The 19,176-nt window shown below is 42.2% G+C and overlaps 1 long non-coding RNA gene across 1 annotated transcript in view; it reads left to right on the forward strand.

Moving 5' to 3' along the window:
• Nucleotides 1-6,962: 6,962 nt before the first annotated feature.
• The window catches only part of LOC143670297 (uncharacterized), a 117,733-nt gene continuing 105,519 nt past the window's right edge, over nucleotides 6,963-19,176 (forward strand). Inside the window, exon 1 of the long non-coding RNA XR_013169320.1 lies at nucleotides 6,963-7,320. This is a non-coding gene — a long non-coding RNA (uncharacterized LOC143670297). The remainder of the gene's footprint in view (nucleotides 7,321-19,176) is intronic.

The following is a 19,176-nucleotide window of genomic DNA, read 5'->3' on the forward strand; positions in this document are numbered from 1 at the left end:
GGCCCACCTCTTCGTGGCAGGCATTTGGTTGGATGGAGAAGTGAAGGGAATGTCTGGAAGGAAAGCTCTCTCCCGCTAATGAATCTCAGTTGTTCCCGGCTGCCAATTGAAAAGACTTCCTTTCACCTGGGCGAGGCACCTGTAGATGCCGTGGAAGTTCGAGTCGAGGCTCTAGATCTAGTGCTTCTTCTCCCTTTGTTCTTGGGATTTATGGGAGGAAAGATTAAGCATACTAATTACGCAACTGTGATTTGGAAAGTCAAGAAAATAAGATTTCTGTTGAATTTTTCAAAATCTTTGTCTAGTACAGTATAACAGCTTTCATGGTTTTTCTCACATTTTGGGGGTGGTCTTTTCTCTTTTCTTTTTCATTTCTGATGCCTTTGCCCAGTACTGTGATGGGACAGGCAGTGTAATGAAATCATTTCTCTCCTGTTAGTTGTGGGAGTGACTGCCATTGAGTTAAAGTTACAGCACATTCTGTGTAGCAACAGCTGTGTGGATGGAAAATTCCAGAGTCTTTTTTTGTTGCACTGTTTTCCATTTTTATATTTATTAGCAAGTGTGTGCTTAACTGAACTCAGCTGTTTGAAAATTCAGAGAAAGTATGAGATAATACCTGCCTTTGTTGTTTAAGCAATTTTAAGAAATAGCAGGAAAGATGTGCATGGTTTAAAAGCATTTACTAAATATATGCTTTGTGATCAGTTCTCTGCCAAGCAACCTGGGAGGTTTAAACATGGGAGTGTTTAAATTCTGATTACACATTAAGGCATATATGCATGAACTAATTTGAGGGTTTCTTTTTGAATGTAGAAAAAATGAAAGCTGTGTAATGTAATGAAGAGAAAATGAAAGATCTGTGGAGAAAATGAAATGGAAGACAGTTTCACGGTTTATGGAAATCCTGAGTTTTGAGCTGTACATTGAGAACAGAGATTTTTTTTTTTTGGCATGGGCAGGCAGTAGGAATCAAACCCGGGTCTCCGGCATGGCAGGTAAGAACTCTGCCTGCTGAGCCACTGTGGCCTGCCTGAGGATAGAGGTTTTTAAAAACTTTATTGAAGATACTGTACTTATAGAATAGTGTGCTTATAGTATATGAACTTATCAGAAGTGTACAGCTTGCTAAATACAGAATTACCAAATGGCCTCTCGATTCCACTTCCACAGAGAGTGAAAACAAGGTCTCAACAGATGTTTGTAAACCAGTGTTTATAGCAGCATGATTCACAAAAGCCAAAAGGTGGACACAAGCCCAGTGCCCATCAACAGATGAATGGATCAGTGGAATGTGGTACAAACACACACTGGCCAGAAGAAAAAATGCGGTTATGAGAAATGCCACAATATGGAAGAACCTGGGAAACATTATTCTCAGAAAAGTAAGCAATACACATAAGGACAAAAAGTGTGCGATGCCACTTACAAGAGGTGACCAGATTAACAAGTTCGCAGAGAGAGAAAGCAGATCGGAGGTGGCATGGGGGTGGGAGGAGTGGACCGGGGCAGTGTTTGCTTAAAAAAAATGCAACCCACCAAAGGCAATATTTGGTGCAGTCAGGGTTGAGAAATACCGATACCAGTTATTTCCAACTACTGCCAAGTAATTTCATTTTCCGTTTTCTTCTTTTAAAACTGGCGTGTGCACTGAGCCAACCCTGACTACCCCCCCTGCGCCCATCCTTCAGGATAGCCTCTGGAACCACAGCGTCCAGTATTAAATGCAGAACACACAAACTAAGAAAATATTCCAGCCCCAAATGCTTATCAATTTGTAGAGTTAGTGATCCCTTAAAAATAACTAACACGATTATGCTTTCTTTCTCCCTGAATTGATTCTTTCATTTTACATCAGTAGTCATACACTCTCCAAATACTGTATTTATTGTTCATTGCTCTTCTGTCCCACCACACCCACTAGAATGGCAGCTCTCTGAAGGAAGTGATTAGAAAAAGAAAGTGTATAGCTTGCTGACTTTGCCCAACTGAGTGCACCTGTGTGATCAACACAGACGAAGAAAATACAGTTTCCAGGGGCCTGGACGCCCCTCCCCGCCTCCGTCTCCTTCCATCACCCCCTCCCCCACCTCTTTGAGCAATGCGAGTCTGCGGTACTGTTCTTGGGCTTTCTGTCAGTGGACTTGTGCCGTGTGCCCTCTTGTGTGCCTGGCTGCTTTTGCCATCATTAGGTTTGCAAGACACATTGTTGTATCATATAGTTGCAGATAGTTTATTTTCTTGCTGTGTCGTGTTCCTAGTCTGTCCATTCTCTTGTTGTTGGGAATTGGGGTGTTTCCAGTTTTAGGCTACCCCCAAATGATGCTGCTATGGAAAGCCAAGTGCCTGGAACTTTGGTGAACATGTACATGCACAGTTTCTGGAGGGTTTATCCGCAGCAGTGGTACTGGCTGGCTTTAGCAGATGCCTGCGAATGGCTTTCCCAAGAGGCTGCACCGTTTTTCACTCCCAGCAGCCGTGGCTGGGGCTCCAGCTGCCTCGTGTTCTCACCATGGATGGAATGGATGTGTGCTGGCTTAGGGAGTCACGTTGAAAGCAAGGAAACAGTTCTGGAGCCTTGGCCTAGGAAGTGAATTCCGAGGATCGGGCAACTGGGTCTGTGCCTGGGAGCTGGGTGGCGGCAAGAGGGAGGAGGTAGGGGACCACGGTGGCTGTCCTGCCTGGCGGGGGACTTTGCACTTGCCCTCTAAGCAGAAGATGACTGAGTGTGCGCACAGCTGCCGTGCTTACTGGGTATGCACCAGGGCCTCCCAGGCTGGGCTGCCCTCCACCCGCCTCCTCTGTGAACCGGGCATGGGTTCATGCTGGTCACTCTTTGCTTCACGTTGCTGTTCAGTTTCCCCCCACAGGTGTGGGGTGGTGGCCCCTATTGTAGAGGGGACCAAAAATCCTCCTCCAAATGTGGAGGAGCGCCAGTTGAAGACTATGGGTGGGCTTTCATCTTGGCTCTTTCTCACCTCTCTCATTCGATTAGGTCTTCCTCTTATAAAAAGTAGCTTGTCCAAAACCTTTCCATCACCCCAAACAGGACGGTGGTGATGGTAGACAAACATTATAAACCTATTAACAGCATTGAATTAGATCCTCGAATGTGGTTTAAAAGGGAAATTGGGGGTTGTATATACGTAAGTAGAATAATAATTTTTTAAAGCCAACGACAAACAAACCACAGGGCCATTAAACACAAAAAGGGAACCCTACTGGAAATATGGGCTAGAGTTAATAGTACAATTATAATACTCTCTCATAATTGTAATAAATGTTAGACACTAATGCAAGGTGTTAATGTTGAGGGGTTATATGGGAACTCTGTATTTCCTGCATGACTTTTCTGTACACCTACGACTTCCCTAATTAAACAAAGAAGGCAATGGGAAACTGCTCGTGCAAATGTGAAACCTGCAAATGTGAATGCCATCGATATCCAGAAATGCATCATACCATCAACTCTAATCAAAGGATGTTTGATTGAGGGGAGGGGACAAATAATTAAGAGGAAAGGGAGTTGGACAGGCAAGGAAACCTTAAAAAAGGAGCTGGAGATTTTGGAATTTTGAGTTCCTTTCTATCTAGCTTCCACAAAATGTAATCATTCTCAGCCTGGCTTCAATCTAAAGTACTCTGGTAGCTTGAGAGTGCCCACATCTACAACACTCTGTGGGAGACAGTTCTGGGGCATGCTGTCTGAGGGGAGTTTTTGGCCACATGTGAGCATTTAAACTTGAACAAATAATTAATAATAAATAATTAATTTGCAAGAAATAAAACTAAAAATTCCATTCTCAGTGGCACTAGCCACATCTCAAATGCTCAGTAGCCACATGTGTTTAGTGGCTGCCATGTTAGCTAGCACAGAACTCTTCCATCATTTCAGAAAGTTCTTTTGGGCTGCACCAGTCCAGACAATAAAATGGGAGAAAGGAAGGAAGATGGGATTAAACTGACTGTGCTATCTTGCATCCTGTTGTAGCGATTACTGTAAAAACATTTGGCCTGTCATCAGTGCTGCATCACTTTAGCAGTGTTGGGTTGCTTATTTCAGTCATGTCTGATAGACACTTCCTGAATTTTTTTCTCTCACCTATAATTTTTTTTTCCTGGCTGTGAAATAAAATCAGGGCAGCTAGGCATTTCCCACAAAGTGAAAAACCAGTGCAACTTATAACTGCATGCTGATTACTATTCGGGTGTGAAGAAATAACCTCCCCTGAAAAATGTCTGTGCCTGAGAGTCACAGCCCCCAGTCTGCAGCTGGGTGAGTGGTGAGGCCCGGGGTAGTCCCAGGTCACCTGTGTGAGGGCCTGCAGACTGCCCTAAACCTCCAGGCAGCCAGGACGCAGAAGTCTGACTCTGCATAGAGGATTAAACAAGATACTTTTGATTAGACAAGTATACCTATTTTTGCATGCCCGGGAGGATTTCTGCATGTTACTGAAAAACAATCATATATCCTGCCCTTCAAAGTATTTTCTTTATCAGCGTAAAACAGTCTTCTTCCAGGTCGACAGAAATTAATAGCTCCAACAGAATCCTCTCTTCCTTCTTGGAAAAGGAATTCATTCTCCTTTAGGTGAGCACAAAAAGGAGAACAGTGTCCTAAAAGGTGGACTAATAGGTGAAAGGTTTAGGAGGCGAAAGGGTGAGAACGACGGACGGTAGACCTGGAAATTTAAAGCCGGCGGGTTTGTTTCTGCACTCCGGGGCTGAGCTCAACAAGTCCAAGACGGAGGGAGATGAGTCAGCCCCTGATTGATAGGTGGGCAACTTTTAAGTAAGGGGGGTCAGGTGAGTCCAGAAGGGGTGGTTCTCCGGAAGTCAGGTGTCCGGAAGGGGTGGTTCCCGGAAGTCAGGTGTCCGGAAGGGGCGATTCTCCGGAAGTCAGGTGTCTGGAAGGCACAGTTCATCAGTTCTGGAAGTCAGGTGTCCGGAAGGGGCGATTTCAGAAGCCATGTTGGGATGGGCGATACAGCCTCCACAGCTCTGGTCGCCATGCCCTTCCCGGTTCCCCGGACCTAACATGCCCTTCCCGGTTCCCCGGACCTAACGGTGGGTTTTTATGTATTTTGACTATTCACTCATTTATACAGAAATATTTTTCAAATGCTTGTTATTTACTGAGCACTAAGCTTGGTGCTGGGCATGCAGTGACGACTGAACCTGGTCCATCCTTTGTTCGCTTGGACTTTATAATCTCTAAGGGGAGACTAGGGTCTCAAGAATCCAAGAGCAAATGTTAACAGTTCCAGAAAAATGGGACACTCAGCAAAAATTGAACCAAGGGTTAGGGAATTATAAGTTGAAGGGTCAAGATGTTTTGCTTTCCCATAAGAAGTCATACCAAGAATAGAGGTATGAAGTGAAAAGGACAGAGACTTGGGGGTCAAGGTCTCTGGATTTAATTCTTAGCATATTAGCCATGTATTACTGTGTGACAGGTCACCCTAAAACTGAGTAGCTTAAAACCATAAACAGTTATTATCTTACAATTTCCGGGGTAGGAATTTGGGAGTGAGTTAGCTGGAAGGTTTTGGCTCAGGGCTTCCCCTGAGGGTGCAATCAAACGTTCAGCCCTGGCCTTAGCTGTCTAAAGCCTTCACTGGGGCTGGAGGACCTGCTTTCAAGATGGCGGACCCACATGGCTCTTGGTAGGAGACCTCAGTTCATTGCTGACTATTGGCAGAAAGGCTCAGCTCCTCATTAGGACTGATCCAAAGGGCTGCTTGAGCGTCCTCATGCCACAGCAACTGACTGTCCCAAAGGCAAGTGATCCAAGAAAGAGCAAGATGGAAGCCACAGTGCCATATATGACCCAATCTCAGAAGCCACCCACTGTCACTTCCTCATTTGATTTGTTAGAAGTAAGTCACCAAGTACAGTCCATATTTGAGGGGAGGGGGATGCGACCCCACCACTTGAATGGAGAAGTATCAAACAATTTGTTAGCATATTTAAAACTCCTGCATCCTGGCTGCTCTTACTCTAGCTGTGGGATCATGGGCCAGTTTCTACATCCACCCCCTCCCTGCCCATCTCACCCTCTGAGTTTTTGTTTCCACATGTTGTGAAATAAGTTTAATAATAGGCATATCATGAGGCTACTAAGGGGATTATATGAGAGACTATATGTAAAGAAAGCTTTGCAAATTCTCAAGAGTTACGTAAAGGTTAGCTACTTTTAAGAAAGAGCAGAAAAACATGGAAACTTTGCACTTATAGAGTTCTGTTTATGCAATCCAAGGCATTTGTTGAGCATTGACGGGTTTCTCAGATGATAGGCCTGAGCTGGGCTGCTGACTACCCTCTAGATTTGTGAGGTGCTTTCAAGTTAGCTAATTAAATCAGTAGAAAATCAGGTTTATCTGCACTAGACCAGTCTGCTTCTGTTTCATATGTTGTCCCTTCCCAAATCTCTGGTAAGCGTTGGACGTCTCTTCCTACTTGAGGTGGCCACTTGGTAGTTTCAAACCATGTGTGTGGAGGCTGGGGTGATTCCTAACTGCAGCATTCCCTGTAGTGGAACTGAACACAAAGCCGGCTTTCATTGGCAGCTGATATTCTCTGGGGCCATTCTGCTCCTCTCGCCATCTGCTCAGTGTGTGTGGCATGTGGACTTTGAGCGATATCTCCCATTTCTCATTGCCGACTGTCCCACTGTCCGAGATGATTACTTAGGGTGCGGTCTTTTACATAGCACTCTTCATCTCTTCCTTGGCCTCCCCTGTGCCTGTGTAAAGAGCCTCTTGGAGTCAACTTCCCCAGGACCTAGCCCTGCGGTCTCCTGTGGGGTAGTTGGGGTGGGGTGGGAGGGGTCCCGCAGGTTCACCTGCTCTCTTTACAGACCGACCATCTCTGTGTGCTTAGCCTGCTGCTCACCTCCTCCTCCCTGGGCGTTCACAGGGACCTGGATTCTGCACCTCTTCAAGGTTGTGGGGAGTGAATTTTCCTGCCTCACCCAGTATCTCGCTCACTCCACAGGACTCCAGGGGTTTCCACATGTTCATCTGCTTTCCATGTTCTAAACATACCACAGTCGCTCATCGAATATCATTTCCTTTATCCTCGGGGGTTTATGTTGTATTCATCCATAACTCTCATTTTGGTGGGTTCAGGAGAAAGAGAGGCACGTGGGGAATCTGCACGTTTACCTAGAAGTCATCATTATGGTTTTGTTTTTTTTTTCTTTATGCACGTGCAGCACCGGAAATCGAACCCGGGTCTCTGGCATGGCAGATGAGAACTCTGCCACTGAGCCAGTGTCGCACCGCCTGATCATTTTGGTTTTAAATGCTTCTTCACCTGGTATGTGAGAAATGGATTCTCATTTCTATTTGAATTTTTTGGTGTCTTGCAAAATTTAACTTTTATTTCATATCTGTCGTATCTATGTTAACTTTTATGAACTGCTAATTCTGATCCTTAGCCTGTTTTTCCACAGGGTTTTCTTTTTTTTTTAATTGACAATTGATTTTTAAAATTTAATTTATTTTGTATTATCAAACCAAAACAACATACAAACATTCCATACATGGTGTACAATCAGTGGCTCACAATATCATCACATAGTAGTATATTCATCACCATGATCATTTTTTAGAACATTTGCGTCACTCCAGAAAAAGAAATGAAAAGAAAAAACTCACACTACTGTACCCCTTACCCCTCCCTCTCATTGACCACTAGTATTTCCATCTACTCAATTTAATATTTGTTCCTCCTATTATTTATTTATTTTTAAAAAATCCATATTTTTTACTCATCTGTCAAAATCGTAGGTAAAAGGAGCATCAGACAAAGGTTTTCACAATCACACAGTCACATTGTGAAAGCTATATCATTATATAAGTGTCTTCAAGAAACAAGGCTACTGGAACACAGCTCTATGGTTTCAGGCTCTTCCCTCTAGCCTCTCTAGTACACTTAAATTAAAAAGGGGATATCTGTAAAATGTGTAAGAATAATCTGCAGGATAATGTCTCGACTGTTTGAAATATCTCAACCACTGACACTTTATTCTGTCTCATCTCTCTTACCCCTTTCGGTCAAGAAGATTCCAATCCCTTGATGCTGAGTCCCAGCTCATTCTAGGATTTCTGTCTGACATTACCAGGGAGGTTTACACCCCTGGGAGTCATGTCCCACATAGCTGGGAACAGCAGTGAGTTTGCTTGCTGTGTTGGCTGAGAGAGAGAGGCCACATCTGAGTAACAAAAGAGGTTCTCTGGGCGTGACTCCTAGGCCTAATTTTAAGTAGGCCTAGCCTATCCTTTGAGGGGATAAGTTTCATATGAACAAACTCCAAGATTGAGGGCTCAACCTATTGATTTAGTTGTCCCTAGTGCTTGCAAGAGTATCAGAAATTCTCCAAATGGGGAAGTTGAATTTTTTCCCCTTTCTCACCATTCCCTAAGGGGACTTTGCAAATACTTTTTTATTCACTGTTCAACTCATTCTTCGATTTATCGGGGCTTCACTCTGGACAAATCTGCAAAATCTCATGCCCTACATAGGGTTTTTCTTATTCTGTAAATCTAGAGACTCAACACATTGCCTACCATCCATATTTTAAATATTTTTTTTCCCTGTGGCTGTGTCATAGTTATGTGTTTATGTATATAAAATGTAAGTGTGTGTGTCTGTATGTTCTCACAAGTTTTTTATGGCTTATTTTGTCTTTTTCTCCAGTTGTATTTGTCTCCCATGGGATATCTTTGTGAGAATATACACACATGTATGTACATATTTATATTTGTCTGTATATAAACATTGAACGACACTTACAATCTTGGTATTGTTATTCAACATTTAGTTTTAAAATTTAACAAAATTAATAATTTAATTTTATCAACATTTAAACAGTTTTCTAGAGTTAATTGAAAGCTATGACAGCTTATTGGGTTCTGCCCTTGCTATTTGTTTTCTGTATCTTATGCCACTCCTGGGGTTTATCTTCTTACTAAAGAATCCACTTTATTAGTCAGGCTCTGTGGTCCTTATGTCAGAAAGGTCTTTATTTGCTCTCAGTCTTGAGTGATAATTTTTCCCAGCATAAAATTCTAGGTTAATAGTTGTTTTTCCTCAGTGCTTTGATACTATTACTTCAGAACATTGTAGCATCATCATTGTTGACGAGAATTCTGCTAATTGCAGAGCAACAAAAGAGGTTCTCTGGGGGTGACTCTTAGGCCTAATTTTAAGTAGGCTTAGCCTATCCTTTGAGGGGATAAGTTTCATAGAAACAAATCCCAAGATCAGGGGCTCAGCCTATTGATTTGGTTGTCTCCACTACTGGTGAGAATATCAGGAATTCTCCAAATGAGGAAGTTGAATTTTCCCCCTTTCTCCCCATTTCCCCAAGGGGACTTTGCAAATACTTCTTCATTCACTGTTTAAATCACTCTGGGATTTATCGGGGCATCAGGACAAACCTACAAAATCTCATGCCCTATTCAAGGTTCCATGTACTTATGATGCTCAATTAAACTGTCCATATAAGTTAAATTAAGAAATGCACTAGTCAAAATATAAATTTTGTACCAAATAAACATTTCTTGCTTTAGTCTCATACAGAAGTTAAAGTGTTAAAATATGAATGACCACCTATTTTCAACACCCTGCAATATTGGCATTCCTTTGTTCTTCCTCATGCAAAAACATTTTTAAATTTGTACATTTAGTCAGTATCGTTGTCCACTCTAGGCATTCCTGGATTATACCATCTCAGTCTTTACTGTCTGTCTTTCCTTCTGATTTCATATGTGCCCCCAGCCCTCCTCCCTGTATCATTCTCACATTCAGCTTCATTCAGTATACTTACATTATTGTGCTACAGTCACATAGTTTTGTGCTACCCATTTCTGAATTTTTACAATCAGTCCCGTTGCACAGTCTGTATTCCTTCAGCTCCAATTACCCAGTCTCTATTCTATTTCTATCTCCTGTTGACCTCTGTTATTAAATGAAATTCTCCAATTTCATTCATCAATATTAGTTCATATCAGTGAGACCATACAGTATTTGTCCTTTTATTTCTGGCTAATCTCACTCAGCATAATGTCCTCAAGGTCTGTCCACATTGCTACATACTTCATGACTTTATTCTGTCCTACAGCTGTGTAATATTCCGTTGTATGTGTATACCACAGCTTGTTTAGTCAGTCGTCTGTTGATGGATATTTTGGCTGTTTGCATCTCTTGGCAATTGTAAATAATGCTGCTATGAACACTGGTGTGCAAATGTCTGTTTGTGTCCTTGCCCTCATGTCCTCTGAGTAGTACCTAGCAATGGTATTGCCGGGTCATATGGCATTTCTATACTTAGCTTCCTGAGGAACCGCCAAACTGCTTTCCACAGCGGTTGTAACATTTGACATTCCCACCAACTGTGGATAAGTGTGCCTCTTTCTCCACATGCTCTATAGCACTTGTCAATTGTAATTTTTTTAATGATTCTAAATTAAAGTTTTGGGTGTAGGACTGGATGTTCTGACAAAGAAAATAGGCCAGTGGCCTACCATATATTATGGTTAAATATTATCCACTGATGGTTTCTTAGAAAGCGATTTTCTACAAGGAAATTATATAAACACAAGGTGATATTTTTATTAATATCACCATCATTATTGTTATCTACTTAAGGTGCTTTCCCATGGTAAATAGATACAGGGACTCACCTACTTCATCCTCAGGTGTAGGCATCTCACTCGGACTTGCACACTGGCGTGGAGCTTTAGTCACTGCTTTCTTTCCTGGTGTGGCATTCTCACAATTCCTCTGTAATCAATTACCTTAACTCTATATTCATTCTAATTCTTTTCTCTATGCAACAAGTTTTTATAAATTTTCCTAGTAATTAATTACCCAGTTCCTTGCACAAAAGGAATTGACCTTATTGTTTGTCCTTGCAGATTTTCTATGTGTGTCTGGTAGACAGTTTGCCACTAGCAGAGTAAGCTCCTTTTCCAATGCTCTGATTGCTAAGTTTTCCCTAGTTACACATCTGGTACCAATTTCTGTAGCTAACTTACTTTTCAGAAATGGATTTTGATTTTGAATTGGGCACTGTTGTATCTCATATCTTAAAACTGATCAGGAACATGTTCAAGATGATACATGATGCTAGGACTTGAAGAACCATTTAATACATCTTGATGTTGCTTGATTTGACACTCATCTATCAATCTTAATTCTTGACTACAAGCAGTTCCTTAAAAGACATTCTGTTTTTTAAAAAATCTCTTGCAGTATCAAATCAGACAAACCCTGTTTTACAATTATAGTCTTTTAAGTCAGGAGAAAACACTTTTAGTGAATTTCTTTATATACATTGAACAAGTCGTGTTTAGCAGTATCACCATCATGTTTGTTAGGTTTCAGGAATGTCTGAGGGATTCTGGAAGGAATGGATTTTCAGAGTCCTTGGCACTCTTACTCTCCTCTACTCTGTGGTAGAGGGAATAAAATGGCTTGTTTTAAAGCTAGTATGAGTGTGAAGAGTTATGGGGGAATTAAATGAGTAACACTGATGGAATGCTCAGAACTGGTGCTATGGCATAGCGGATGCTCAAGAAATGTAAAATAGACAAAAAGAAAAAAGAAAAAAATCTTTACAATCTTTAAAAGTCTTTAAAAGGCCAAAACATGCCATGTTTCTTTTCTTTTTTATGCAAAGAATAAAAAAAAATCCAGAAATACAAGAAAGCAGGGATAGCCACTGGCTACATTTTCTTATTTTTATAAGCTACTGTTTGCTGAAATTAGAGGGTGGCCTTTGGGGTGGGAAGGTGGTACAGTGTATGGAGTAATGTCTGGCTGAGGAAAGGATGATTAAATAGATATTTTGTATTTTGGGTAATTAACCAGAATATAGAAGGCAATTTTCCATGCTTCGGAAACTCCCTTCCACAGTTGGAAAACCTTCTTAATTTTTGTTTAAAATTTTATTAGTCATGACAGGCTGTGCTCTTTTTAGAGGCCTTTTGAATACTGGATTTGCTTGTGTGGTTTCATGAACTGAGTTATTCCCCTTATCTGTGAGCTCTTATATGATCCCATGAATTCAACTTGATACAGTTGACTCACAGAGAAATCAGCTCAACTGCAAGAATTTCATCTTGGTCTAAGTGTGCAAAATAGGAAACATAGCAAGGTGTAGTGAGTTGGGTTGATATGACTCTATGTAAAGAGCTTGTTGCTTAAAAACTCACAGGGTTGGGCATATCCATTATTGTCTTGTTCATAATCTTGCTCTTCGTATTCATTCCATTACACGGGAAAAACAGGAATTAAACCTCTGAGGCAAATATTTGATAGATCACTTAAAATATCACATCAGTGTTTTTTCTAAACAGAATTAAATTACTAAGCATTCCTTTGCAGAAAAATTTAAAACGGTGTCCACATTTTGGTTCATATTTTTTTTTTTTGTCAACTAAATTTGTTGTCACATAATCTCATAACTTGCATGGCTTGCTGGCCCATATCCAGATAAATAAAACTCTGGAAGAGGCATACAAACTGTCTCCTTTCAGCAGACTACAACCGGAGAAAGGAACATTGAAGGAAGCAGTACTCAGGTTTGAAGAAGAAAAAATTTAATTGGTGTGCAAAAATATCAAGGTTCCTTTTTTAGATACTTTAAAATCTATTAGTAAAAAATTATTTTATTCAGCCCACTGAGTCGACTGCTGGAAGGGCTGAGTCGCTGGAAAAAAGTTCTTTCCTGGTTGGGTAGACGCCTTTTGGGGCCAGGCTGTACTTGGCCATGTGCATTGGGGGGTGTTGTAGCTACTATGGCTGTGGAACACGTCGCACCAAAAATGTAGTGCTTAAAATAACGATGACTGTTGATCATCTCTAAGGGTTTCCGTGGACCTGGCTCTGGCTTTCCCCTGAGGTGGCGGCCAGCGGCCAAGTGGGCTGCAGCTTCTGGAAGGTTCTGCCGGGTGAGGACCTGCTTCCAAGATGGCGCCGGCGCGTGGCCGCGAGGGGCGTGTGGCCGCGAGGGGCACGTGGCTGAGGGAGTTGCTTCACCAGCCGCCGGCATGTCCTCCGAGCAGGGCGGCTGGCTGTTCTCAGGTGGGTGATCTCCGGTAGCGCCAGGTGGGCTCTCTTTTGTGATTGACCCTTGGCAGAAGGCACATTCCGGATGAATTGCTTTGGTTGGCGTAGGTACGAAGGGCTCAAGGCCACGGAGATCGACTTTCCCGTCTGCGAGGGTGGGCCAGGCTGACCTGTACTGAAAAACAACAACAAAAAAAACCATTTTAAAATGAGGAAAAAAAAAAGACTTCAGAAACAGCGAGCTCAAGAACCAGGAGTGTGATGCGGTTTGGCATGAAAGAGCAGTTGGAAGGAGACTTCCTTACTGAAATGGGTAGAAGACTGAGGAGATGTTATGTATGTGAACTGTTCTTAAACTTTGAATTCTGTTTCTTTCCTTGCTTGGTTGGAAGTTGGTACGTTTCAGGACCCTAATGCCCAGAATGGCAATTAACCTAAACAGGCCGTCAGACACCCAGTATGTTTGTAGGTGGTGTGGTGCGAAAATGAACACATGCATGTTGGAGAGACACCTTAAGACAGCCCAGGACACTCAGGATTTGCATGCTTGCTAAAGCGATCTGAGGGGTGTCGGGGTCTGTAAAGTCTTTAAAAATCTCCAAAATCTCCGTGCCCCTGGCAGCCTCCAGAGGAGTCGGAGAGTCTATGAATTCCTGAATTTGGGAATTGCTTCTGTTCACATGAATCACTTTCTCCAACTATCTTTCTTGAGCCTGCTCTGTGTTGATTCTACTCTATAAAGAATGCACATTGTTCCAAGGGATCCAATATGTAAATATGACAGAAAAACAAACCGCCTGCTTCCGAGTTGTAGGAGATACACTGATCCAACCTCTTGAGAAGCGGCTCCAGAGTCTTGAGGATGGCTCCCTGACCTAAGTGTTAGCTGATATCCCACTGCATTTTCCATTGGAACAATGGGCGTTCTTTATAGAGTAGAACCAACACAGAGCAGGCTTGGGAAAGATTGTTGGAGAAAAAGATTCATTTGAACAGAAGCGATTCCCAAATTCAGGAATTCTTAGACGCTCTGACTGGGGATGTCATATGAACAAATTTCAACAATCTTCCTGCCTCTCTGGCCTAACAAAAGTGGCTACAAGTGTATCTTTGTAGGTTTTCTGTTTCCTTGTTTATTTTGCTTGTTTCTCTTTTCTTTACTGAAACTGGCTTTTAGGAGTAGCAGAGTTTGAAAAATTGAATTGTGGGTTTGCTTTCTGCCTCTAATGTTTTGTTGTGAAAAACAACTTCATAACCGAAATAAAAAACCACAGCAAGATGGGCGGCTGCAATAAAGTTAGAACAATTCTTTAGAAATATTCCATAATAATTTTTCTTTAAAGTACTGAAATAAGATGTGTGAGTGAGATAATGTATTTTTTTAATTAGATTTTTTTGATGGATTCTAGTCTAGGCTCCACTTGCTAGAGGCTTATTTTTGTCTGGGTTCTTCCTTTTCTAAAACTGTTGGAGAGAATTATTTTCTCAGGACATCAGATTCTTGGCTCAAGTTGTAACCAGACATGCTGCAGCATTTTTTTTTTCATATCTTTTTCTTCTTGTTTCTCATCTCTTATTTCTCAAAATACATGTGCTTTTTATAGATATGGGAGCAATTTTCAGATTAGGCTCTCTGAAAATAGTCTGAATTATAACTTGTGAGGGAAAAATCATAATTTACCCACAGAAGCCCATCAAGTTTTATGTTATTAAGAGAGGCTGCAGACAGGAAAAACTGAAGCAGAGATCTTTCTCTCAGTGATTATTTAAACCAAAGTTTTGTTTGCAGGATTAAATTTGAATGTTACTCGGACACATTCATTAAAAATACACCAAAGCAAAACTAAGTCCTACTCTTTATTACCTTCTTTATATAGCTCCTGAAGCCTCTTGCAGAGGGCTGAAGTCTGGAGGGCCAGATTTAAAACAGTACCTTTTTTTTTTTTTTTCCTGTTTTGGAATTAATTCTGCATAATTCCAAAGACTCTTGCCTCCTGGATCCCTTTCTCCTTTCCATTCCCACTGACTTCATCCCGCCGTGTGCTTTGGCCTTTTACCTGTGGTCGTGATTTGTACCTCAGACTCTTGTCTAATTTCATATCCCTTATAGGCCCAGTCTAGGGGTGACAAACTCCCTCAGCTTTAGTTTATCTGAGAACGTTTTCATCTTTTTCTCATTTTTGAAAGACATTTAGCCTTTTTCTTAATTTGGTGCTTGCCCTATTACTTCACTCTTTTAACTGTTTTCTGGAGTTTTGAAAGAGATTTCTGCCGGTTCTTGCTGGTTCTTCTTTGGGGGGACGGAGCCCTGGAGCATGTCGCTCTGCCATCTTGATTGGAGCCGCCCAAGAACTCTTGGACAAATTACAAAATGACGTTGAGGGTGGGCCACGGTGGCTCAGCAGTCAAGAATGCTTGCCTGCCATGCCAGAGGACTTGGGTTCCATTCCCGGTGCCTGCCCATGTTAAAAAAAAAATAAAATGATGTTGATAGGCAATCATTTTCAGGCTCCACCCCTTCCCCTTAGCAGAAACAAACCCAAACAAAATGAAATACCCCCTAGCGACCCAGTGTAAGCATTCTCTGAAGGCGGACCTACAGGGATGGGCTGGGGTTTCTGGAGACTCACCAGTGCAGTGTCTCCTTCTGCCTCCTTTTCCACAACTCAGTAGCCTCCAGAAAATATCTCAGCACTCCTAAGTTCTCCGTTGGAGGCTCTGTTGCCCCACCAGGGGGAGCATGAAGGGTTTTAGTTACCCTGATGGCTGGGTTTTGGGGAGTTCAGTGGTTTGGGATTAGGGTTGCCAGACACCTTGAGGTGCTAGGATTGTCCTGCACAGTGAAGAACAGTGAAGAATTGTCCCAACCAAAATGCCACATCCCACCATCCAGAAGAGCTGCTTCGGAACTTGAGGAAGACACCTTGAAAACCATCTGGCTAGATACTCCTGAAGGTTCCACCACCTTATTTTAGAGGATCCTGTTGTTCTAAGCACCCCCTGTTCATTTTGTGGGTGGAGGAGGGATCCTTTGCCCTAAATAGTGCAAGAGGCTGAACACACAACACCTGCTGCTGGGCAGGTAAGATGGACAGCTGGTTACTAGTGGCACAGACTCACACCCTTCACACAGTGTTCTGGGAGAAGGACACTGCATGCCATGCAAGGCCACATGGGAACTGCACTCGGGAGCAGAGTTAGGAACTATGGGAGGCGAGCTTCGTAATAACGAGAGGTTGGAGTGCCCCCTGTTTCCCATGGGAAGATGTGATTGGCTTGTTTGAATAGTTCCACTGGGTGGCATGGAGGTGAAACCAGTAATGTTGAGAATAGGTGGTGTGCAGCTCTTCTTGCTCATAGGGGAACTAGCCAGTGGGAGCCTTTTCTGCTGGGTGGGGGCCACATGTGGTAAGAGTAAGGGAGGTCACGGCAGGCCCCTAGGGCCCCTTATGCTCACAGATGTCAAGGCAGCACTTGAATATTGCAACTTGAGACCCATTTCTCTGTATCTCTCACTTGAATGAATATTGCAACTTGAGACCCATTTCTCTGTCTCTCTTTATCTGTTGACCTATCTGCCGATCTATCTGTTGTCATCTATTTATATACACAGACACATGCATACGTATATGCATGTCTTATTTTTTTCTGGTAAAGTAGTATGTGAAGCAATGAAAAAATTTGTGTCATCTACAGTCTTTTCAGGTTTTTTTGGTTTCAGTTTTACATTGGTTGTATTACACTTTTTAGAATTAAGAGTTCATATGAACACATGAGAATTTCTCCATGAGCATACCCCCCGCCCCACGTCTGGCAGCCCTACTGTACGTTTGGGACACTTTTATCCTTTTTAGTCCGTACCACACATGCTTAGCACACTCCTGTTGAGGATGTCAGCTTCGTGGCTTACAATCATCCCCACTCCCTACCTTTACCTTCCATTCATATAATTCTTTAAAGTTTAAAAAATGCCCAAATGCGTTGGAAAGAATTGTTTTTTTAAACCTGCTTACCTAATTAGACTAAATGTTAAGTGAAGTTGTATAGACTTATCTGGAAAAGAAGTAATTTTATAATGGAATATAGAAAAAGTACTGCTGATTAATAGGCATCATATTAGATAGTGATAATATACATCTGGGGTGAAAAATGGAAGGAGGATTTAAGTATAAGTATGACGTTCAGTAAGGGGAGGTCCTGAATGTCATCACCCCTTCATTCCTGCAGTGGAATTCATACATGCACCATAGCTGTCGACATTTTATTTGTGATACGTTATTCACAGGCCAGTGACAAGTAATAAGATGCATCTATAAAGTACTGCATGTCAGAGCTGTCCATGATCAGTGACTGGGCTCATTTTCCTTGTTTTCCTCTCAGCCTTCCAGGAGACAAGCTCCATGCAGGCAGGGACCTCGGCCAGCAGAGTTGCAGGCATGCCATACATACTTATGGAGTGAATGAAGAAATGAAACAGGGAAAGGGAAGGAGGAAGTGTACAGCTTTTACAAGTCATAGATGCAAAAGCTGGGAGCAACTTGCTGTAGTCACTTCGTTCTTTGGATGGGGAAACTGAGGCTAGAATCCCCCAGGGTGAGACAACTTGCTAATGGGAAACCTATGTCTAGAACAAACTATCTAGTAGAAATGAAATGTGAGCCCAAGATGTGGGCCCTATTACAAAAATTAAAATGAAACAGGTGAAATTAATTTTAGTAATGTATGTAATCTACCCCATATATAAAAAATATTATTTCAGCATGTACTCAATATACAGATTACTAATGGATAGCTTACATTCCATTTTTCAGGGCATCTCAGTTCTGACTGACTCTTTTAGGTGGCTGGCTACCGAACAGGGTAACACGATTCCACAGCAGCCCGGCCTCCTAGTCTAATTCTCTTCTCAGCAGCTCCACTGCCTCCCAGGATTATAAGCCATCAGAATTTATAAAATAATAATAGTAAAGAGCTGGTGCTCATTTTGAATTGCTGTGGGTGGAAGAAGTCAGGGGTAGCAAAGAGCTGGGGATGTTTTTAATTATACCTCTTGTCCAAGTGAAGGAAATCAGTAATAAAAGCTGGGTTATAAATTTCACAGTGGAACATAATATTTAAAATATTTGTGTTCTGAAGATAAAGGTGACTATTACACTTTTGACGCAATGCGTTCTTTCAGTTATTTTCCTTATGGTAACACTTCTTAAAACTCACTCCCTGCCCCACTCTCCTACCCAAGTTGTTGCCTGGCTGTTCTAATGTCTCAGTAGAAGAGCTCCCCACACCCCACCCCCAATTTAAATCTTTTCTTGGCTTATATGCACAAACGGAAGAGGAACTAAGCAACTATGACACCAGGTCAGTGTTTCCTGAAATATGCTCGGCAGAACCACAGTTCTGTAGGATGTCATTAATAGATTCGCCTAGAACTAAAAATGCTTCTGTGTCCATTAAGTATGGACCGTATAGGGTAAAACATATCATTTGTACTTGGGTTTAGCTGCATGTGACGACCTGACAGCCTTAACCAAACAGGAATATTTTTTTCTCACGTTACAATAGATCTAGGCACAGATAGTTCAGGGCTGGTTGGAGACTCCATGTTCTCACCTGCACCCCAGCAGGTGTTAGCCTCAGCTTGTGCCCTTCATCTTCAGGCTTGTGGCCTTGTATCTGCAAGATGGCTTCCCCAAATGTGTATATTGCAGGCTCCAAAGAAGAGGGAGGGAGTAGAGTGGAGGGGAGGAGACGAAAGGGAAGGGAAGGGAAGTAGGGAGAGAGAGAGGGAGGAAGGAAGGAGGCTGGGAAGCGGGAAGGCAGTCAGGAAGGAAGGGAAGCAGGTAGGGTGGAAGGAGTGAAAGCTAAAAATTACCAGAAAGCTTTAGGAGACACCTACTTTTAGTTCTCATCAGCTAGAACTATATATGTGTAGCTTCAAGGGACTCTGGGAAGATGAATATTTTAATGGAGTTCATTATGGTGAAAAATTTGACCGCCCTTCTCTTCGTAAGGATGAAAGGGAGAATAGAATCTGGGATTCTCAGTGTCTGCCACGTGGAGACGAGGGTTGCTTAGAGCCAGTTACTTAATATTTTG

The sequence above is a fragment of the Tamandua tetradactyla genome, chromosome X, assembly GCF_023851605.1.
Source record: "Tamandua tetradactyla isolate mTamTet1 chromosome X, mTamTet1.pri, whole genome shotgun sequence".
NCBI lineage: Eukaryota > Metazoa > Chordata > Mammalia > Pilosa > Myrmecophagidae > Tamandua > Tamandua tetradactyla.